Below are 25,235 nucleotides of genomic sequence, written 5' to 3' on the forward strand. Positions count from 1 at the left end.
CGTTTTTGAGATCGTTACGTGTGACCGCTAATAAACGACCTATGTGCGATCTCGGCAAATCGTATCAACGATCTGGGCGTGTCACATCGCTACTGAGATCGTCAGATAAATCATTGTGTGTAAATGCCAACTGAAACTCCCAGTGTTATGCGAGCAGGGCGAGCAGGGGTTTAGCAGGTTCACTGGGCCACAGAACACAGAAAACCCAGAGGGGCTTGACTGCGGAAGCACACCTGGTTTCCACCAGAGCTTCTAATGGTGAGGGTCTTCTGCTGCAGGGGTGAGACCAGATGCCACTCAGCAAGACTGGGGCTGCGACAGCTGGCCCCAAAGGTACAGGAGAGACAGTCTCTGATGATGGGTAACAGCGGAAGCAGAAGTTGAGTTTTCGACCTGGATGGATGGATGGATGCAGCAGCCAGTGAAGGTACTTGTGACAACGAGAATTGTGGTAGATGGCTGGCATGACAGCTTGTAGCATCAGCAGCAGACTTGGGATAACAGCAGCACACTGAAACACAGACACAGATCCGCAGTAGAATATAGGACATGAGAACTGGCAACATATCTGACTTGTTGCCCAGGAACCTCCCTAAGGGGGAAGGTGCCTCAAGTACCTGCAACCTCTCCCCTGTCCTGAGAGGCACTTCCAGGTCAAGATACACTGGCTCTTTGAGAAAAGGGGCGTGGCCGCATGCACACACTTTGGGTAGAATCAGGAAGCCTGTGAGGTGCACACAGGCTCTGGGAGACAGCAGCATGGACCGGGGATGGGGCAGCCACCGCAGGATATCCGGGCAGGTGAGGGAACCGACATCCCCACAGGGGGAGGGGGCAGGACAGTGCGGGGATGCCGATATGGATCGGCAGAGAGTCTAAAGGCTTTTTCAGATGCCTGTATACAATGGTCACATCTTAAACCTCAATCAGGATTGGGAAATTGACTTTTTATTTTTTCTGGATGGCTTATCATAAAATCATGGTCAGACAACATTTTTGTAAAACCAAAATAAATGATCATGATTATACGTGATACATGTCTATAGCACTCCATTATGATATGAAGAGCCACCTTTTTGTACGGAACCTTCGACTTTGACTGCAATCATGGAGATCTTTGCTGGGTCTATGGTGACCCCCTTATCTCCTCTTGTCTAAGAGGATAGGGCTTCAAGAGGGAGTGCCGGAGAAGCTGGGACTTGGTCTATCCAAGGGCCCGGGTCTTGATCCCCATAATAGTAAGTGTACCCCTTGGAGATCTCCTAAAGGAAAGGGAAGCAAAGGTGGGCCGTTAGTTAGGGAATAGAAGTTGATACTTTACTGCTGTGTATCTGAAGTTATATGAAGAGCATGTAGGTAAGATTTGTGCCCGCCGGCACCTCACACTTAACGTTGAATGTGTTGAATTAAAAAGATGGTGACAAAGAACTGTTTGCCTCATTGTCTATCTTCACTGTGGGAATGGACTGGTTTGTCTGAAACACCGACAATATGCAGCTGCCTAAAGGTATGACCTGCACAGCTCAAAGCTTCTCACCCAACCGGTCCACCACACCATTACACACAATATCCCCCACCCTGTTTGCGTGTATGCAGCATCCGAGGACCAAGTCTCAACCATGGCTACAACCCAGGCCACACGGCACTAGCCAGCAGGGATGCAAACATACTCAACGCACCGCTACTCAGCCCAGCTGTTACTTTTACTCCTGAGATGCCAACATGGTGATGACATATTTTTTATTGTTTTATTTAAAGGGGTTTTCCCACAAGCAAAGTCCATTTTAATCAATAGATCTTGGAATAATAATAAGAGCTACAATTGAATGTGTTTAAAAAATGTGCCTGTGCTGAGATAATATTATATGTGTCCCTGCTGTGTACTGTGTAATGGCCGTGTCTAACAGTACAGAGACATGGTCTGATCATACCACATCTCCTGGGTCAGAGAAGAAGTAAAGACTACAGCATACAGACATTATAGCATTGGATCACAAATTATTCTTTCTTTGAGGTAAAACATTTTTTTAAAAACAGATGGGCAAATGCTTTACCTCACAGAAAGTAGCAGCTGTTATCCTGTGCTGTCCTGTTTGTACATTCTTTTTTGCATCCTCCCCTGCCCTGGATCTGTGGTATGATCAGGCCATGTTTCTGTACCGTCAGACACGGTCATTACACAGTATATAGCAAGGACACAGACAAGATTATCTCTGCACAGGAACATTTTTTTAAACACATTCAGTTGTGGAAATTATTATTATGCCAAGATCTATTGATTAAAATGAGATTTACTGTTAAATGTTTTTAGTGAATAAAACCCTTTAAAGTATGAGCTGCTCAAACCCTGGAAGCGGCTCGCACTGGGCCGAGCACCGTGTATACCCGAGCACAGTGATGCTGGCGCAAGTGCTTTGCTTTCGTTAAGTACCCGAACTCCGAACCCAAGCTTTGTTTTCTTGAAATATTCTGTGTTCCTACTGAACACTGAACTTAAGGTTTTCTCATCTCTAATTGCCTATCCTTAGGATAGGTCATCAATTTCTGATTGACTTGGGTCTGAGACCCGGCACCCCGCCGATCAGCTGTTCCCGTTGCTGATGGCAGCAGGCGGTTGGAATGTACAGTTGTGGAGCTGCCTTGTCCACGACCGAGTCCTACACATCCACCTCCCATTCAAATCAATAATCAATAGGGGCAGATATGCAGTTGTGCCGCCCCGGCACAGACCGGGGTGCTCGGATCCGGGATGGTCATGGCTCGAGGGGTCCGGAACCAGTCTCGGCACTCACTCCGATCCTTGAAAGGGGATTATTTACAGGGGAGAAGTTGGGGACGCCGCCTGCGGGTTGCGGTAATAGGAGTACCGCCGCTGCTGGAAGGAGTGCCGGGTCAGATGGTGTGGAGCAGTAAGGTGTCAGTCCCTCCGCAGGTAGGGAAGGCCCTGGCCTCTGGGGTTTTTGGTGGGGTGATGTTTGGGAGCGCAGGGTGCAGGGGAGCCAGGTTACTCACTGTGGGTAGTCGTGGTGCAGGATGGGGATTATAAAGCAGACACTCACACTGAAGATAAACCAAAGACTCTGTGCATCACAGTCTCTACGAGGGAGCCTGTCCAGGTGTCTGCTCCCACCGGTGTCACTGGGTAATCCGGAGCCGCCACCGTGCATAAGTTAGTTCTCTGTGTGGCCCCTTGGCTTGAAGCTGTTGGGACCCCACTCACTATATTTGTAGTGTAGCTGTGCTCTTGATGTCTGGCACTTGGGATTTTAGTTGGCTTTTACTGGAAAGCCCTATCCCCCGCGGTGTGCTGTCGCCTTCAATCTCTGAGATCCTAGGGAAGGTCATAAAGAGACTCTCCCTCTCAGGTTAATTATCAGGACGGATAAACCTGCTCCTGACCTAGGGTCCTGTACCCTGTCGTGCTTGGTACCGGTCAGTTATTTTGGATTTCTGATGCCGACAGTCCTCCTAGACTATGTCCGTCGCACCCTTCCAATGTTGCTGCCACCGGTCCCCGACTCCTCTGGTCCCGTACCACCCTTTGCGACCCAACCTCTGTCTAGCTCCCCGGGAGCTACTACTCCCCAGCTCCTCACTCCTTGAGGGCTCTCACTACTCTGCTCACTTCCTCCCTCCCACCAGTCTGCCTGACCCCTAGGTGGGTGGCCTTATTCCGCTTATCCAACCCACTGTTGTGTCTGACAGGTCGTGATATGAGGTGTGATTGGGGTTTGTGCTGATGTTAGTGACACCGATTTCTGGGAACCTGGAACCATGGGGGGTAGGTCCTGCACCCTGAGTGACAGGATACAGTTCCCTATGGCACCCTGATATACTCAGGTGCGCCACACAGTACCTGGCCGCTGCTGCTATCATTTGACAGGGCATCGCCCCAACTGAGCATTTCCGGCTGCCTGCAACCGCCACTGTCACAGACAACAGCTGATTGGTGGGGTATTGGACCCTGGACAATCAGACATTGAGGATAAGGATAAGCCATCAAAGTAAAAGTAGTGGACAACCTTTTAAAGTTTTACCATTTATGTTCAATAAATATTGGCTATTTAGCGGGGGTTTGGTTTTTCACAAATGAACCATTCTTTTATACAAATACTAGTCCTACAAGCAGATTCTTTGATTAAATTGAAAATGCAGAAACCACTTATGTCATGCAATGCATTACCTAGCCTGTCAGACTTTGACTGACAGGTAGCTTATCAGACACTGCCTACAGTAGGATCTGACAGGCTGAGGAATAGGGAAGAACACTAAGGAGCAAAGGTGCCAATAGGGTCTAAACTGGCATAAACATAATAAAAGAGAAAGAGGTAGAAAGAGCTCATCTTTTCAAGTTATGTGGCACACAAGACGTGCTTAATAGGGATGATCGAATACTTCGATTATCCGGCTTGGCAAATATTTTCTGAATACCTCGCCTTCGCGAATATTCGATGCGCAATGTAAGTCTATGGGAAACGCGAATAAAAACTATTCGGAACTACTCGGGCTTCCCATAGACTTACATTGCACATTGAATAGTCGAATAGCCGCGAGGTATTCGGAAAATATTCACGAAGTCGGATAATCGAAGTATTCGATCATCCCTAGTGCTTAATAATGGAACCGCTACTGCAGATACACGAGGGCACAGGACAGTGTAGACAGTGCAGAAAAAGGACAGAAGACATGTTCACTCCGCGTTGCTGCTGAAGACTTTCCAAAGGAAGATCAGGACACATCAGTGGAGATAAGTGGTTTTTATTCAGCAGATTTACAAGCTTCTTCTTCAGGAAAGGAACCACTCAAGTACAGTAATGGCATTCAAACGCGTTGACTAAAAAACACTATGAGACTGGTGTGTCCTGGATCTTCCTTTGGAAAGTCTTCAGAAGCAGCAGCAGCACTGAGTGACATGTCCACTAACCTTTTTCTGCATAGGCTGAGGAATATGCTAGACATGGAGGACATTTTTAGGTCTTCAGTTGGCCTGCGACTGCGCTGGGGAGATAAATGGGCTGACAGATGGTGTCATCGCTGTCTTTCAATCTTCTCACATGCCACTGTCGCTATTCTAAGTAGCATGTGAGGGGTTATAATGTTGGGATTGACGCTAGCTCCAGTCCCACCAAACACAAGAGGAACTTAGTTACAGGCAGCTCCTGCTAGTATGGAAGGGGCACAACTCCTGGGAAGGGGTTAATTAGAAAATATTGAGAAGGGGTTTAGAAGGTAAATATTGACTTCTAGGATTGCTACCAACAAAGGTCCAATAGATGGAACTAGAATTCCTATTTTCTTCCTCTTTGAAGGTGCAAACCTTTTTTTACAGAAAGTATTATAAGTCTCCCTATCGCAAATTGGCATTCTCCTCAATGAGAAATGTTACCTCCACAGACCTCCATCAAGGGCCTCTTTCCCAGCCAACCAGTCTTTTACTTCGCGCTGATGAGGGATAAAAAGCCCCAAACAGGTGTTTGTAAGTGGTGTTCTTTTGTCCAATAAGGCAACAATCTATGTATTGTATATACATATTGTTGTGCAATCAAATATTAAATCATAACTTCTTTATAAGAAGATTGTCCTGTAAAGGGTGCTGTGGTGCTGCAGTCCAGAAGGTCGCTACATGTGTAACATAGCCAGGGTTGGTAGTCGTGGGTGAGGGCTGCAGTCTTCAACTCGCCCTGGCATGGTTCATACGCGGCGTATAGAGTGGTTAGTGGAGTGGGTGTGGAGGAGTTACCTGGGAACTGCAAGCCGGCTTCTTAAAGTCCAGTTCACATTCTGCGATTCTGTTTGCAGAGTTACTTGAGACACCTTGACACTGTTTAAAAACAGAACAAAATTTAGTTGCAACAACTTCCAAATACCATTGCATTTATCTTACAATTGGTTAACACACCAATAGATCTCAGTTCTTCCATTACGTCTGCAGTCAGAGTCCCACTGGCTACCAAAGAGAATGAGGGTTTGTGGTTAGCTTTTGGGCGCTGTGCTGTCCCCTGGATGGCTCTGCTACTTTATCGAGTTAACTCATAGAGTCGTATCCTCTTAGTGTCGGTGGCTCTGTCAGTCAACACAGACTTCGCCTGCACAGTCTTCTGCCTGTTCCTTCCTCTCCACACCACACTCTCCACTCTGCTACATCTACTTTATTACTCTTCACTGACTCTTACCCTATCTGACTAAAACCAGAAACTGCTTCCCACTACATCCACTTCACTGTGGGCCAGGTTCTACTTAGCTAACCTTTTCAGTCCTGCCACTATACCACATACCTGAGCCTCCCCTTCCAGCTAGGGAGCCCAGCCCACAACCCACTCTATTACATTCCCCTCCTCTTTAACAATGGCTGTCCTCGGCCTTCAGGAACCTAGAAAACATTAGAAGCAAGTCATACAATCATATAAACATCCCATCACTATGAAAAAATAATTTCTTCTCAATGTTTCTTTCTTCAGGCAGTACCGAACTAAGTCCCTAGAAGCAACAAAGTCGGTTTCTTAAACACTAGGCCCATGGGCCAACATTAATGTTCCCTGAAGCCCCAGGGCACAGTCTTTTTGTTAGATGCGACAATGAAGACCAAAGGGTTGTTTTGGCCATAGCTCCCACTGGCTGCATCAGTGGGGTACAATCCTTAAAAGATCTATCCAGAAAAGTTCAGAGGCATATTACTTAAAAGTCATGGTTCCTGACCAGGCTGACACATTGGCTTGTCCTTCTCCCCTCTCCCTCACTTTAATTTCACAGGACTGGGTACAGTCTCTCAGGGGCTGGTTGGTGCAAAGACCATAAGGCCAGAGTGAAAGGGGGTCACAGTTCATGGGGCAATGCTCTTTAGAGCTGTTATGGGCAAGTCCATGGCCGAGGGGTAATCCTCCTCGAGCCCAGAGGGCTCAAAGTTTTTCCCAACCCAGCAGAGGGGGTGCAACAAGTGCAAATCTTGGAAGGGGGGGAAAAACACAAATATCCAAAAAAAAAAGTCCAGGCCTACTCCGCCATGAGGGGAAACACCACATCTCTCACTTCTTTTCTGTGCACCTTTTCCCACAGGCTACCAGCCAATAGGGCTTCCACCCAACCGTGGCTCTTCCTTCTCCAACTTTAATCAACATCAAGGGATTACAATATGGCTGTCAGCCAACCAGGAGTCATGAAATGGGCAATTTTACACACCTAGGCAGCCTTCTTTCTTGCTTCTAATCTCCTCCTCCATGCTTCATAAGAGTGAGGTAACAATGGCCGCCTCCTTCTCCAGTGAGTGCTAAGGTTTGCCATCCTATCTACCTTCTTTTCAGGATCCAGAGGGTGCTCCTCCACAGCATGCCTGTTCAGAAACCCTGTGGTTCCATAATTCTCTGACAGGAACATGGCGATACTGGGAACTTCTTCTGGTGGGGATGGTGGTCTCCATGGCCCAACAATCGCATCCCTGTGGGTCTGGGTGCCCTGCTCCCTGGTTAGGCAGGTCCCTGGGCTTCCCCTTCCCTGGGCCCTATTTATGTAAACCTGGTGGTGGTACGGTCTTCTACGATAAACCCATACCCCTTCTGCTGATGAAAATCGATCACTTTCCCCTCTTGCATTGTTCATAAAACTTAGTAACCTTCAGCCTGGACATCCATTCGCAGGCCAGGGCATCCACTCACATCTGCTCCTCCATCACACCAAGACCACACGTTGGGCCACTCCTCAGGAATTCCCTGCTGCCTAAGTCCATTATGCCCACTCCCACACAAACTCACTGCTTCGTGGCCTCACTTGGATAAGGGCCTGGGGCATTGGCACTGGCTGGGGTGCTTGGGCACTAGGCCAGGGTATGGATCAGGGTACTTGCGGGCCTACCTCCACCTCTAGGATTTCATAAGGAAGTTCCTCCTCCTCCGTTTCCCCAGGTTGAAGGTGGGCAGCGGCGGGTGGTTGGGTGATATTGTGCCACCTTCCCTTGCAGCTCCTGGAACTGATGTTTCTGCCGGCTCACCGCAGTTGGCTGCTAATTCCAACCCAATGGTGTCTTCAGCAGAGGCCCGACTACAACTCTGTACCTGGACCTAATTGCAAACAAGACCCAGCACCGGGTATTGAATTGTGGTCCATGTGATGTAGAACGGCTTTGCCTCCATTGGGCTCTGTTGGCGTCCGCCCATAGCTCCCGGTGTCATTAGCCGAAACACTTCTCCTTCTACCTTCTTTTACTTCACTGACATGTCTGACCGCTTTCAATTCTCCTCACAGAATGGAGCTGGCTGGCCCGATGATGTGCACTTCCTGCGTTGCAGGGTCCACCTCTTCTGGCACCAGAGCCCTTTCACACCACCCATTTGTCCCGCTGACTGCTCCCACAGCCTTGCCTCTCTCACACACTGTGCTAAACTCACCAACAGGCATCTCTTCAGCTGCTGTGTCCTCCTTTTGCGTGCACCTCCTCTGCTGGGTGGCACCTTCATCTTCCACTGGACTCCTTTTCGGTGGAATCCTCTCATCTCAGGCCGGACCTTCTCCTCAACACCTCCCCTTTTCATGGCCAACACTCCTTCGTGGCGGATTTCTTCACTGAAGGTCTCAATTGAACCATTAGCAACAGTGCTATTATGGTCATACCTGTATTTTCACAAGCTAAACAGCGATGACAGGTTTTCTCTAAAGGGTTTTTTCAGTTAAAAAGAAACCCATCTCCTCAGCTGCAGTTTGTTTAAAAAAAAACAAAAAAAACTGTGCTTTACTGACCCCCACGCCCCAAACCCCTGGGTCCAGCAAGATTGGCTGCAGTGCTGTCAACATGACGTAAGCACTGCAGACAATAACAGAGCAGCAATGGAGAATTACTAATGGACCTGGGGAGAGTGAGTAAAGCACAGTCAACTTATTTAAAACAAACTATGAAAAGCTCCTTTTCTGTATATTATTTTGTATGTTATTGATTTTATAGTATGTATACTTTCACTCGAGCCATTTTATGTATGACCATTGACTGCTAATAGCGATGGAGCCGCCTTAGTAACAGGTGACAGAATATCCTATCTGGGTAAATAGAGATAGGTGGGTAAATATGAAATACAAATTAAGATCTCTTGGGTCATGCGAGGCAACAGGCAAACATAAAGCCTATAAACCAATATATGCTCACTTAGTTAAATTTCATAAGACTACTTTCATTCCTATAATGATAGTAGCATCTTAGTAAGAAGAAAGCAGGAAAGCCGACTTTTTATGTTTGCTTTTGATGCCGCCGGACGTTTAAGGAAAGGATAGAAATGAGAGTGAAAGAATGAGATCCTTCTTAATTCCTATCCTAATATGTTTCATTAAAGACAAGCTGCAGAAATAAGATCCATCTCCCTGCCATCCTTTCTTTTTTCACTTCCAATTAATAAAACCTACAACACAGAAGTGCCGTCCATGTGTCAAAAAACACTCTCTCTGAACTACCTATATTTACCCCCTGAAAGTGAATACGTTATCAGGCCTATGATATCAAAGGCGGAACGGATCAAAGAGTTTTTAATAAGGAACCTGGTGTTTGTAGAACCTGCACTTTCATGTAGCCTGTTTTGTTCAAATTCAGAATTTTTGGTTTTCCACCAAAGACGACATTTAAGAAAACTGTTGGTACCATATTGTCATGTGCAAGCCTTTGATTACACGCCATGTACACCTTAGTCAAACAAAAGTACTGCACCTCCTAATGTTTGATGAGCTTTGTTATGTGTTTTTTTTCCTTTCTTCCTTATATCACATTTAACTGTTTAGCTGTCAAGGAATTCTGTAATATATTTTTTACAGATTTTCTAAAGATTTCTGCCAAACTGAAACAGCGTACCACTGCTGACAATCTGTGCATGAGCAAAATAATATACGTAGAGTACTAATATTGTATAAGATTGTTATTCTGTGTCATGCAATCAAACATTAGAAGCTACAGGAATACATCTTTAATGACAGTCTTTTCCTGACATAATAACTTATGGCATATAGTAAGGCGGACCCCTGCTGATCGCGAAAATGAGCTATAGCCCCTTTGGTTTTTCAGAAGTGACGCCGTGTGCAGAATTACATTGCAACTTTATTCACGTGAGAGGGATGGAAATGAAGTTTTTGGAGATGCAGAGTAAAAAAATAATAATGGAGTTATTTACAGGATGGATGATAAATGTACAATTGGTGGGGGTACCAGGGTGTTGTGTATTTAGAGTAGTAGTTCACATGGATGACCACTATGCCATTTGCTTCCATGTATCTAAGTGAGCAGTGCTGTATGTTTGTCATCACTTCTTCTGGAGCTGTACACTACAGCTTCTTTCCCACCCGGAAACCCAGACCCCTTTTCTTGATTTCGATCTTCTGATCCTATACTTATTTATTATGACACCCCCCCACCTTTCTTGTTTTCGATCCTCTAATCCTACAATTATTCATGATTCCCTTTCGTGATTTTGATCTTCTGATCCTACACTAACTTATGACCCCCTTTCTTGATTTTGATCTTCTGATCCTACACTTATTTATATCCCCCTTTCTTGATTTTGATCTTCTGATCCTACACTTATTTATTACCCCCTTTATTGATTTCAAGCTTTTGATCCTACACTTATCTATGACCCCTTTCTTGATTTCGATCTTCTTATCCTACACTTATTTATGCCCCCCTTTCTTGATTTTGATCTTCTGATCCTACACTTATTTATGAATACCTTTCTTGTTTTTGATCTTGTGATCCTATACTTATTTATTATGACCCCCCCTTTCTTGTTTTCGATCCTCTAATCCTACAATTATTTATGATCCCCTTTCTTGATTTTGATCTTCTGATCCTACACTTACTTATGACCCCCTTTCTTGATTTTGATCTTCTGATCCTACACTAATTTATTGCCCCATTTTTTGATTTAGATCTTCTATTCCTACACTTATTTATGGCCCCTTTTATGATTTTGACCTTCTGATCCTACACTTATTTATTACCCCCTTTATTGATTTCGAGCTTTTGATCCTCAACTTATCTATGACCCCTTTCTTGATTTCGATCTTCTTATCCTACACTTATTTATGACCCCCTTTCTTGATTTTGATCTTCTGATCCTATTACTTTTTTATGAACTTCTTTTTTGATTTATATCTACTGATCCTACACTTATTTATGATCCCCTTTCTTGATTTTGATCTTCTAATGCTACACTTATTTACGACCCCCTAACTTGATTTCAATCCTACACTTATTTATGACCCTCTTTCCTGATTTCGATCTTCTGATCGTATCCTTATTTCTAACCTTTATAAATATTAGTGAGATAAAACATTTATCCCTTTCACCCCTGAACGATTTTCTGTTTTTTCCTCCATTTCATCCAAGACCCGGCCATAACTTTTTTATTATTCCATCAATATAGCCATATTAGGGCTTGTTTTTTGCGGGACGAGTTGTACTTTTGAACGACACTATATTGTACTGGAAAATTCCAATTGCAGTGAAATTGAAAAGAAAAAGCTGCAATTGTACGATTTTTTTGTGGGGGTATTTACCATATTCACTATTTTGAAAAACTGACCTGGCAGTATGATTTCCCAGGTTTGCATGTGTTCATAAATACCAAAAATTGGAACTTTTATCCCTGACAGTGCACTTTTATCCTCATTATAAAATGTGACTGGTGGGATGTGTGATCGCAGCTCCATTCATCTTTTTCTGGAGGTCAGAAAAGTCAAGTACAGCATGCGGCCGCCACTGAGGGAATGAAAGGGATCAGGAGTCGAGTCAGACATGAGTGCCAGTGTAATGGGGATAAAAGTTGCACATTTTAACGATCAGTGCGGGTCCCAACAATCGGACTCCACTGATGAATAAGTTATCACTTATACTTATGCCACGTTCACACTTTCAGAATTTGGTCAATATGTTATATCAGTATTTGTAGCCAAAACCAGGAGTGGGTGAAAAATGCAGAAGTGGTTCCGTGTTTCTATTTTACTTTTCCTCTGATTTTACCACTCCTGATTTCGGCTACAAGTACTAAGATAAAGAACTTACCAAATACTCAACGTGTGCACGTGGCCTTAGAAAAGGTGATTACTTGTTTTCAGCAGAGAACCTCTCTAAGGGCATATTTGCTGCTGTGTAATACTCACAGGACAGGGAGGGGTTAAACATTTAAGTATTTAATCACTATGGGAAATAAAGAATCTTCTCCATATTGATATCAGAGAGAAAAAGTGACCTCCATACATAACACAATCCCCTATACCAAGACCAATAATACCACATACAAGGGAGAAATACTGCCACACCGTAACCAAAAAACATATTACCACCACACAGTGACCAAATACAACCACATACAGGGGACACATACTGCCACACCAAGCCCAGACCACAGTGACCAAATAATACCACATACAAGGGAGAAATACAAAATACAACCATACCGTGACCAGACGACATATTACCACCACATAGTGGCCTAATATAACCACATACAAGGGTTAAATACCAACATCCCATGACCAGACCACATAGTAACCAAATACTACAATAATGATCATGAATAAAAATCACAATACTAACACTAATATTACATGTGCCATTATACATATGAGCCCTATATATAGTGTTAGTGTACAGGTAATACAGTGATCAACAGTGACATTATACACAGGAGCTCTGTATATAGTGCATAGTGTGTGAGTACATGTAATACACTGACTTACCAGTGACGTCTCTAGGTAAAATGATTCATCTTCACTTTTCCTCTTCATCTGGCGCTGACCGCCATCACTTTTTCCTACCATGACGCGACTCTGCAGAAAATAACACACAGTCACCTATAGCCAATCACTCCCAGAGCACATTCCTCACTTTTTCCTCAATTTCTACACTGTGTCGGACTTTTATTCGCCCATGGAAGACAGTATCCTCAAAAATAAATTATATTACAACAGTAATAATGTTCCCTAATTTGCCCCTACAGTATTTATGTCCACCATTTGCCACCATAAACCAATAATTTATGTTCCTCGTTCTGGCCCCATATAGTAATTATGTCCCCCATCCTGGCCATACGTAGACACACAGACAGGCACACGTACACATAGGCAGACACATAATCATGCACACATGCAGAAAAATATACAGACATGCAGATAGGTGCATGTGTAGTGACCAGAAAAGCCACTACTAATGTGTGTTCTGTATTATCTATGTGATTACATTTGTGACACTTATTCCCCACCTTGGGAGGTGGTAAATTATTTAGCGTTGCGCTGCCCTCTACTGCCTTGGTTTGGTATTGCAATTGATTTGAAAGCAAGGAAGTTGCTGTTGGGGGCGGAGCTTGATGAGGCAGTTAAAAGAAAAAAACGGTTAGATGCGGTTGAGTTGCTGTGATGCAGGAGAAAAAAAGAGACCTCCATTGAGATATGCGGGGAGTGTAATTATCACCCTATTCAGAGCACCCCGCTTCTGCAGCAACAGAGTACTGAAAAAGTATGCAACAAGCTGTACCCATATTCTAACACAAGGAAAAGGACTGCAGCACTGCGCAGTATATTGCACTAATACTCATCTTCTTATACCCAGCACAGTTAGTCCAATTGATAGTGACATTCATCCTCCCAAGGCTGGGATAGGAAAAACGCTTGAACTAGTTCATTGTGTACGAGAACTCTTTATTGCGATGAAATGACTGTCTATTGGAAATGGAAAAACAACTTTGATTGACTAAAGATTGGCTACAAGATTTCAGTAAAGTTCCTCATTCACGTTTTTACAGAATCCTCGGTGTCTGTCTTCCTTCAGCGGCCTTATACCTGGCAGATATCACCACAACTCATAGTCTCCTATCTCTATTATTTATCTCTTCATAATTTGCCACCTAACTTAGGGATTTGCTGGAGCCATCGGAGACACCATGACCTGAACATCCTCTGAGGTAGTAGGCCCGGCTTCTCAAAAGGCGGTGCGACAAATTACACATGTACACAGACACATGCACGTGTTCACACAGAGACACACATGAACGCAGACATGCACACAAATAAAAAACGCAGACAGACACATGCACACAGACACACATATGTAGACATGCAGACCCTATTGCGCTTTTCCCCCTTCAGCTTTCCGTTTAATGGTGGTGAAGAACAGTATAATCCCTGCTGGAGCGCATTACATCATGCTGAGTTTGACAGCACAATCTAAGGGTTTAAAAGGTGCAGGTGGATCTTTGATCCACCTCTGCCTGTTAGCCTCACATGTCTGCTGATCAGATCAGCAGACATTTGCGGGGATGACCGCCGGTAATGGCACAGACACGGCCAAGGATGTACCAGAGCGGTGTTGGTAAAAGTCAAAGACAACGGAACGTAAGTGTGTGACAAGGGGCTTAAATTTAAAGCACCACTCCAGTGCTGGAAAAAACACAAAACGCTGGTGTGATGCTTTAACGTGACTCTAAACTTCAACTATTATGGTACCTAAAGTGTATATGGGATCCCGACAGCTAGATTTAATGGGATAACAGAAGTGTTTAACCCATTCATCCACCGTCGATTTTCCGTTTTTTTTGGTTTTTTCCTCCCCTTTTTCCAAGAGCCATAATTTTTTTTATTTTTAGCCAATATAGCCATATAAAGGCTTGTTTTCTGCAGGACTGGTTGTACTTCTGAATCAAAGCATTAATTTTAAAATATAGTGTATTGAAAAACAGCTGAAAAAAATACAAATGTGATGAAATTGCAAAAAAAGGTGTAATTTCACAATAGTTTTGGGGGATTTTATTTACCATGTTCACTATATGGTAAAATTGACATAGTAGTATGATTCCCCAGGTCAGTACAAGTTTATAGATACCAAACATGTATATATTTGGTTTTAATTTAATTGTTAAAAAAAAATCAGAATTTCTAAAAAAATTAAATAAAAAATTCACTTTTGTCTCCATTTTCCAAGACCTATAATATTCTAATTTTTTGGGCTCTGGGCCTGTGTGATGGTTTATTTTTTGCGGCCTAAGCTGACATTTTTGCAAGTACCATTTTTGGGTAGATATGATGTTTTGATTGTCTCGTATTGCAATATTGCGGTAGCCAAGAAAACCCCATAATTCTGGCATTTTTAATCTTCTTGTTATGTTGTTTACCGATCAGACTAATTAATCTTAGATTTTGATACATCGGACATTTCTAAAAACGATACCAAATATGTGTATTTTTTGTAAAGGGGGGTTATTTGAACTTTTGTGTTTTTTATTTTTTATATTTTTAAATACTTTTTTCACATTTTTTTTTTGTTTTTACTAGACCTATTAAGGGATTTGAAGCTGTGATCTTCCAATCACTTGTGCTCTACAGAGCATCAGCATCAGTACCACGCAGTGCAGAAGTTCTGACTTCCTATGAACACTGGCTCACAGCCGGCGCTCACAGGAGGTTCGTCACGACAGAGATAGGAGTCATCAACTGACAACCGGCTATAATGACAACCGATAGGATGGGGAATGACACTCTTCTTGCTGGCACGCGTTACATCCCGCTGTCAGAGATTGACAGTGGTATTTAACTGGTCAACAGCTGCAGGTGGATCTCTAATCTGGGTGAAACCAAAAGAAGCCCCTTATAAAATGTATAAAGTTTATTAATAATTACATCATACACAAGTGCAAGTTAAAAACAAACCATTCTCTAATCTGCCCACTGCTGATAGCGGCACTTGTTGGCTGATCAGATCAACTGACACGTGCAGGGAAAAATGCGGGCTTGGCATGTGAAACCGCATCAAATAGAAGGACACGACCTATGACGTATCAGTACATCATAGGTTGTGAAGGGCTTTAAGGGCCTTTGCACATAATTTGCTGGTAGGGTGGAGATGGCATAATTTCCTCCCATTAATCTCCCCATTCATTTTCTACATACAAGACAGTGCATTAACCCTTTTTTGCCAACTGGTTTATGGGCTAATACTAATGTTCGTAATCTTCATAGTCTCTAGTCATTAAGTAGTTTTTGCCTTGTGTGGTCTTGGGTCAAGAGGAGTAAGGTGGATCTGTCAACAGGTTTGTTAAATGGATGTCTTAGACCTGATTAGACTATCCATGTTTGGATAGCTATATGATCCTTTTTGAAAGCATAAATGCAATCTCCACTCACCCAGCTTTATAAAAATTCCTCAGTATTCTTCCTCCCTGCTGCTGCTGAGGTCTAACAAGCTGCAGCTGTTGGTCAAGCTAAAATGGACAACAAAATTATGGGATGTATCAAGACAAGCATTGAATCTAGATCAAGAGAGGTAATTATTCCCCTATACTCTACCCTGGTAAGACCTAACCTGGAATACTATGTACAGTTCTGGGTGCCCCAATTCAAGAAAGACATCAATATATTGGAGCAAGTCCAGAGAAGAGCAACCAAGGTGGTAGAAGATCTGCAAACCATTGCCTATGAAGACCAGCTAAAAGAACTAGGGATGTTTAATTTGAAAAAGAGTAGGCTGAGAGGAGACTTAATAGCGGTCTACAAATATCTGAAAGGTAGTCACAGTGCAGAGGGAACTACCCTATTCTCATTAGCACAAGGAAGTACAAGAAGCGATGGGATGAAACTTAAAGGAAGGAGATTCAGATTAGACATTAGGAAAAACTTTCTGACAGTGCGGGCAGTCAGGGAGTGGAACCTATGACCACGAGAGGTAGTGAGGGCAGTCAGAAAGTGGAACAGGCTACCACGGGAGACAGTGAGGGCAGTCAGAGAGTGGAACAGGTGACCACGGGAGGTGGTGAGCTCTCTATAAATGGAAATCTTCAAGTGGAAACTGGATAACATATAGCTGAAATGATTTAGGAAAGCCTGCACTTGCAGGGGGTTGGACCCAATGGCCCTTGAGGTCCCTTCCAATGCTACCATTCTATGATTCTAAGCTGGGTGGACGGTGCGTTGATACACTTTCACTCATGAATTCTCCATCTATCAAGCTGAACTTACTCATGTTAATATCAGGAGCATACAGCCAATCTGACAGATTTTCACAGAAAGAAAAAATGTATATGGTCTAAGAGATGAATTGTGAAATCGAATAACAGATCTGCTTTCCTACAATATTCAATTTTTGTTAGTTACTGGTGAAAGGGGTTCTCATCAAGGCTTTTTTTTGTATTTGTTTTTTTGTACTTTTTATTTTAAAAAAACATAGGAAACATATTGAAGGCGTTACTCACAGTGCTATGGTGTCAGCATCCCATACAACTGACCAAGAAAGTTCTACAGTAATCCAAGGCTCAGAATTTCCAAAGCATTCATCAGATTACCAGAAATTCCATTACATTGCTTCAATAGGTGGCCAGTCACATTTGTCTGTATGTACTGTACGATGGTGGCTGGACATATAGTCGATGGGAGGTATGTATCTCAGAAGTGGTTATCCTTGTACAGTTACTACTAAGAACGTTTTTAGGGCTCATCAGGAGCAGCCGGAGAGATGTGTGGGTTGGGCTGCTCACTTACTCCCACCTATGGGTATGGTACATTTGACACCTCACACATGGTCTGTGTGTGGAGGTTGCTACTCCTCCAGTGGGACTCCTGTGGAAAGGAACCATTTGTTATCTTGAGTGCGCGATCCCACAACCAAAAAAGGACTTATTATTTTCCATTTGGTTTACTGTATGCCGGAGTAAGTCTTAATTTAGGTTCTTCTGGAGAACAGTTCCTACAAGTTGAAATAAACCAGCCTCACTTTTAAATCAAAACCATCCCTGTCATTACTGGAGATGAGTAAACTTGTTAAAAAAAGGTTGGCCAATCTCAAATTTGGCAAAAGCCTTTGCTCATTCTGGCCAGGATTGGATTCACAAATACTTTTCTCAAAAGGTCGGCAAAGGTTGGCTTTGTTTGGTGTCCGCGTTTACACTACTGCAAAAACCATCCACTTCCAGGCCCATCAGAACCATTTCAAGTATTGGCATGGTTATAATTGGCCATGGAAATCTCTGTAAAAAAAAAAAAAGGAAACAAAATGGTTAAAGCAGGAAATACCAGTCTCAATGGGGCTGTAACACTACTTCCGGGTCTGCTCACTGACCCTCACGCATATTCACTGCTTCTCCCTCCCATCGTCAGTGATTGATTGCAGTCAGACAGAGGTTCCACCCGGTGTGACAGCAGCTGTGATTGGTTGCAATCACACACTGTTGGTCCGCTAATTGAGTGAAAAAATAAATGTTATTTTTTTAAAATGGCCTTGGGTCCCCACGGATATCGATACAGAGCACAGATAAAGCACATGAGCTCCCAGTTTCCTAAAAAATAAAAAAAATTTAAAAATGGCATATGGTCCACCCCTCAATTTTAATACACAGCCATGATAAAGCCAACAGCTGGGGGCAGATATTCTCAGGCTGGGGAGTCCCATGGTTATTGGCCCCCTCTGCCTAAAAATAGGAGAATTATACTTCCAAGTCATTTTTAAAGAAAATTGAATGCTGTTTAATTCACGACCGGCCGATTTTTCGCTTTCTGTTTTTTTTTTTCGCCATTCTTTTTCTGAGAGACGAACCTTTTTTATTTTTCAGTCAATGTGGTCATATGAGGGCTCAATTTTTGCGGAACGAGCTGTAATTTTAAATGAAACCATCAGTTTTACCATATAGTGTACTAGAAAACAGCAAAAAAATTCCAAATGCAGAAAAATTGCAAAAAATGTGCGATAGCACTATGGTTTTTGAGATATTTTATTCACTGTGTTCACTATATGGTAAAACTGATGTGTGGGTGTGATGCCTCAGGTCAGTGCGAGTTCGTAGACACCAAACATGTATAGGTTTACTTTTATATAAGGGGTTAAAAAAAATCGGAAGTTTGTGCGAAAAAAGTGGCGCACGTTTTACGCCATATTCCGTGACCCGTAGCGTTCTCATTTTTCGGGATCTATGGCTCAATGATGACTTATTTTTTGCGTCTCGAGCTGACATTTTTAACGGTACCATTTTTGTGCAGATGCTACGTTTTGATCGCCTCTTATTGCATTTTACGCAAAAGTTGTGGCGACAAAAAAACATCGTTTTGGCGTTTGGAATTTTTTTGCCGCTACGCCGTATACTGATCAGATTAATTGATTTTATATTTTGATAGATTGGGCGTTTCTGAACGTGGCGATACCAAATGTGTGTATATTTTTTATTTTTTTAACCCTTTAATTTTCAATGGGGCGAATGGGGGGTGATTTGAACTTTTAGGTTTTTTTTTAATTTTTTAAAACTTTTTTTTAACTTTTTTTTATTTTACTAGTCCCCCTAGGGGGCTATTGCGATCAGCATTCCGATCGCTCTGCAGTATCTGCTGATCACAGCTACAAGGCTGTAAACAGCAGATACGCTCTCTTTCTCTTTTGCTGTGCGGCAATTAATCTGTTAATTAAAAGCAAGTCAGGTGTAGTACAGGAGTCATCACATGACCCTGTGCTACCATGACAACTATCGGGAGTCACGTGATCGCGTCACGTGACTTCCGGTATCGGGCGGTAAGTAAATGTTTACCGCGATCGCGCTTATAATGGCGCTGTCACATATTGACAACGCCATATAAGGGGTTAAACGGCACGAGCAGATAACGATTCTGCTCGTGCCTAGCAGGCACACATCTCAGCTGTGAAAATCAGCTGAGATGTGTGCCAATCGCAGCATGATGCTGCCGGCAGACCGCGGGCAGTAACATTATGACCGCAAGGACGTAATTTTACGGCCCGCGGTCGTTAAGGGGTTAAACAAAACTACAACAATGTTATTCCTCTTGCAACAAGAGGAGGGAAAGAATAACAATGCAAAAACAGCAAATCACTCATCCTGACCAAATTCCCAATATCATTTGCTGAAATACAGCCTCAAACTTGCAATTAGCCTCCACCATTCTTCACTGTAGCCCACTATTCTACACTTTCCAACCTTTCAGCAAACACATTAATTTCTCTTACAGCCAAATATTTCAAATTGTGACTCATCAGTCCAGAACACCTAATGCCATATTTCTGCAACGCGGTTATTATGTCTTCATGCATAGTTGAGTCACTTGCCCCTGTTTCCATGTGGAATGGTTTGTTATTTTGGCTCCAGTTTTTCACGAAGATTAGCCATTGTTTCCATGTGGAATGGTTTGTTATTTTGGCTCCAGTTTTTCACGAAGATTAGCCATTGTTTCCATGTGGAATGGTTTGTTATTTTGGCTCCAATTTTTCATGAAGATTAGCCATTGTTTCCATGTGGAATGGTTTGGTTTTTGGCTTCAGTTTTTCCACGAAGATTAACCATTGTTTCCATATGTAATGGTTTGGCTTTTTGGCTACAATTTTTCACAATGATTAGCCCCTGTTTCCATGTGGAATAGTTTGGCTTTTTGGCTCCAGTTTTTCACGACGATTAGCCCCTGTTTCCATGTGGAATGGTTTGGCTTTTTGGCTCCAGTTTTTCACGACGATTAGCCCCTGTTTCCATGTGGAATGGTTTGGCTCTTTGGCTCCAGTTTTTCATGATGATTAGCCCCTGTTTCCATGTGGAATAGTTTGGCTTTTTGGCTCCAGTTGTTCGTTATGATTAGCCATTGTTTCCATGTGGAATTGGTTGGCTTTATGGCTACAGTTTTTCACGATGATTAGCTCCTGTTTCCATTTGGAATGCGTTGGCTTTTTGGCTACAGTTTTTCACTAAGATTAAGCCTTGTTTCCAAGTGGAATGGTTTAGCTTTTGGCTCCAGTTTTTCATAAAGATCACTTCTGGCCAGACTTCTCTGAACAGCACATTGGAGTAGCTAGGGTCCACTACTTGCTGCCTGTTGTGTCATTACTGGACAACTTCCAATTAAGAAGGGAAGAGTAAGCATGATATATCTTTCATCTGGAGCACTCGGTTTCCTTGGCAATCACTGCATCTATGGTCTTCCATGTTGCCAATTTCTTTGTGCTTCTTCTTGGAACCACCAATCTGCTTTTAAATCTTTCCCTGGGAGACACCTTGTTGATGCAATATAACTACCTAGAGTCCAATAGCTCCTCTCAGTCTTGCCATAGTGTATGACCTGTGACATAATTATGTCTTCAAAACTCACCTTTGTAGCAGAGTTTCACAGTCCCTCACCAAGTTTTAAGCCTCCTACGCAGCTGTTTCTGTTTCAGTTAAGAACTGTGGCTTACCCTACATATAAAAATATTGATTATTGTCACCAGTTTGATATAATTGGTTACTCATACACTTGTCTATAATGAAATAAAAAAAAGCAAAATATCTGACTGTATTCATGTGCACTTGGATGATTTGATGCCATTTTGAAATCAAAGGTTGGAACACTAAATATTGATTTTAGATTCTCTTTTGTTCGTTGACTTTGCAGTTTGTTAGTTGATAAAATGACACTATTATCCTTTCAATTTTTTAAAGCATTCCTACAGTGCAGCATTTCCTCTACACTTGCATAGAACTTTTGTACAGTATTCTTTATACAGTGCTGTGATAAAGTTTTAGGCGTTTGTAGAAAAAATGCTGCAAAGTACAAGTGTTTTCAAGACAAATTTAACAAAATGCAAAGCAAATGAACAAAAGAAAAATCTAAACCAAATCCATATTTGTTATGACCATCCTTTGTCTTCATCAATTCTTCTAGGTACTCTTGTATTGAGTTTTGAAGTTGAAGGAACTCGACAGGCAGGTTGTTCCAAGCAGAACTCATCACAGATTAATTATCCCCATGCAGAAGCACAAGCAAAGAGATATGTAGAGCCCTTCGGGTTGGTACTTTATACTTTATTTTTTTGGCATATGTACTTGCCACTTTGTTGTTTTTATTTTCTATGCGCTATGCATTTGGCCAATGTTTTTGCCATTATAACTGTAGTACTTCAACCCCTTTACAATATATGATGCAAACCTACATTATATGTTGTGTACCTGCCTTTGATGTGGTCTCGCACATGGCGAGACAGCACCAAAGGTCCTATACCAACACTTCTCTTCTGCTGATCTCCGCCCATTACAGTTACATAGTCGTGACATTACTAGTGATGAGCGAGTACTAAAAAGCTCGGGTGCTCGAAGCTCGGGCCGAGCCTCCCAAGATACTCGTGTACTCGGCCCGAGCAACGAGCCCAATGTTATCCTATGGGAGACCCGAGTATTTTTGTGAAATGACCTCCCGGCAGCATGGAGAAACCCTAAAAATGGCACAAAAGTCTCAGAAGAGTGCTCAAATGACATGGCAACAGCATGGGGAAGACCCCTTGAAGCATTTATCACTCAAAAGTCACAGCTGTGAACAATTTTGTCCGCGTTTTACGCCATTTTTACGGACTCACCAGAAAACCTTCCAAAATGACCCCAAAATGATTTTTCATGGCAGAAATGTTAAGGGCACATACCCAATAGTGAGATAGAGCTGGTGTATGTTACTTTTTGAGATTAATACATGAAAGATTTACGTGAAAACATTGTGTGGCACTCCGATGTCCCTGAGAAGAGACGTACATGAAGGCCTCTTGAGTCTAATGTGCCCATTTTGAGGAAGTGAGTCTTTGTAGTATTTTCCTTTGCCAGGGCAGTCCAAAATTGTGAGGTTCACCAATGTCCCTGGATAGAGACGTGCATGATGGCCTGTAAACCTGAAGTGCCCATTGTAAGGAAGTGGGTCTATTTTAGTATAGCCCTTTGCCAGGGCAGCCAAAAATTGGGAGGCTCCACATTGTCCCTGGATAGAGACGTGCATGATGGCCTGTAAACCTGAAGTGCCCATTGTAAGGAAGTGGGTCTATTTCAGTATAGCCCTTTGCCAGGGCAGCCAAAAATTGGGAGGCTCCACATTGTCCCTGGATAGAGACGTGCATGATGGCCTGTAAACCTGAAGTGCCCATTGTAAGGAAGTGGGTCTATTTTAGTATAGCCCTTTGCCAGGGCAGCCAAAAATTGGGAGGCTCCACATTGTCCCTGGATAGAGACGTGCATGATGGCCTGTAAACCTGAAGTGCCCATTGTAAGGAAGTGGGTCTATTTCAGTATAGCCCTTTGCCAGGGCAGCCAAAAATTGGGAGGCTCCACATTGTCCCTGGATAGAGACGTGCATGATGGCCTGTAAACCTGAAGTGCCCATTGTAAGGAAGTGGGTCTATTTCAGTATAGCCCTTTGCCAGGGCAGCCAAAAATTGGGAGGCTCCACATTGTCCCTGGATAGAGACGTGCATGATGGCCTGTAAACCTGAAGTGCCCATTGTAAGGAAGTGGGTCTATTTTAGTATAGCCCTTTGCCAGGGCAGCCAAAAATTGGGAGGCTCCACATTGTCCCTGGATAGAGACGTGCATGATGGCCTGTAAACCTGAAGTGCCCATTGTAAGGAAGTGGGTCTATTTCAGTATAGCCCTTTGCCAGGGCAGCCAAAAATTGGGAGGCTCCACATTGTCCCTGGATAGAGACGTGCATGATGGCCTGTAAACCTGAAGTGCCCATTGTAAGGAAGTGGGTCTATTTTAGTATAGCCCTTTGCCAGGGCAGCCAAAAATTGGGAGGCTCCACATTGTCCCTGGATAGAGACGTGCATGATGGCCTGTAAACCTGAAGTGCCCATTGTAAGGAAGTGGGTCTATTTTAGTATAGCCCTTTGCCAGGGCAGCCAAAAATTGGGAGGCTCCACATTGTCCCTGGATAGAGACGTGCATGATGGCCTGTAAACCTGAAGTGCCCATTGTAAGGAAGTGGGTGTATTTCAGTATAGCCCTTAGGCAGGGCAGCCAAAAATTGGGAGGCTCCACGTTGTCCCTGGGTAGAGACGTGCATGAGGGCCTCAAAACATTGTTCCCATTGCAAAGGAGCGGGTCTCCTGTCGTTGTAATGTCCATTCTGCAAAGAATGGGCGAAAAAATTTACCACTGGGGGTATACCTGAAACAAAGACCTAACTATTGTAACGGTCATCATGATGGCGCATGAGGAGAAGGAGGAGCAGTCCAGCGATTATCCAAAGTCGAGAAGTGTACCCATGGGTGAGTGGAGGTACATGGCAAACTTTAAACTCCGCTCTCATTTGCTGGTGGTGTGGTGAAGTCTGGCCCAATCCAACCCTTGTTCATCTTTATCAGAGTCAGCCTGTCAGCATTTTCAGTTGACAGGCGGGTGCGTTTATCTGTAATGATTCCACCTGCGGCACTAAAAACACGCTCTGACAAAACGCTAGCAGCAGGGCAGGCCAGGACTTCCAAGGCGTAGAGAGCCAATTCATGCCACGTGTCCAGCTTGGATACCCAATAATTGTAAGGCACAGAGGAATGTCGGAGTACAGTTGTTCGATCTGCAAGGTACTCCTTCAGCATCTGGGCAAACTTAGGATTTCTTGTGGCACTACCCCGCACCTCAGGGGCTGTGGTACGTGAGGGGCTGAGAAAACTGTCCCACATCTTAAAGACTGTTCCCCTACCTCTGGCGGATTGGACTTGTGCCTCTCTCGGCTGTACGCCTCGGTTGTCCACTGATTCCTGACCTATGCCGCTAGCGTTTTGTGAGGGGAATGCTTTGCCTACTTCCGTGAGTATGGCCTTCCGAAACTGCTGCATTTTGGTTGACCTCTCCTCCACGGGAATAAGAGACAAAAAGTTCTCCTTGTAGCGTGGGTCTAACAGTGTTACCAACCAGTAATGATTGTCGGCCAAGATGTTCTTAACGCGAGGGTCACGAGACAGGCAGCTTACCATAAAGTCAGCCATGTGCGCCAGACTCTTAACAGCCAGGACTTCAGTAGCCTGACCAACAAGATGACTGAACATGCTGTCCTCCTCCTCCTCCTCCTCCTCCTCCTCCTCCTCATCTACCCTGTCCTCTGGCCAGCCACGCTGAATCGAGGATATGACTGGTGTGCATGTCATATCCTCAATTTGGCCGGAGAGTTGATCCATGTCTTCATCCTCCTCCTCGTCATAGTCCTCCACTGCACGTTGTGATGAGACGAGGCTGGGCTGTGTGTTATCACCCACACCCACTACTGTTTCTTGCTGCAACTCATCGCGCTCCGCCTGCAATGCATCATGTTTGTTTTTCAGCAGGGACCGTTTTAGAAGGCAGAGTAGCGGTATGGTGACGCTAATAATGGCGTCATCACCACTCACCATCTTGGTGGAGTCCTCAAAGTTTTGGAGGATGGTACATAGGTCTGACATCCATCTCCACTCCTCAGGTGTTATGTGTGGAGTTTGACCCATTTCCCGACGGCTTAGGGGATGCAGGTACTCAACA

This window comes from Anomaloglossus baeobatrachus, chromosome 10 (assembly GCF_048569485.1).
Source record: "Anomaloglossus baeobatrachus isolate aAnoBae1 chromosome 10, aAnoBae1.hap1, whole genome shotgun sequence".
Classification (NCBI taxonomy): Eukaryota; Metazoa; Chordata; class Amphibia; order Anura; family Aromobatidae; genus Anomaloglossus; species Anomaloglossus baeobatrachus.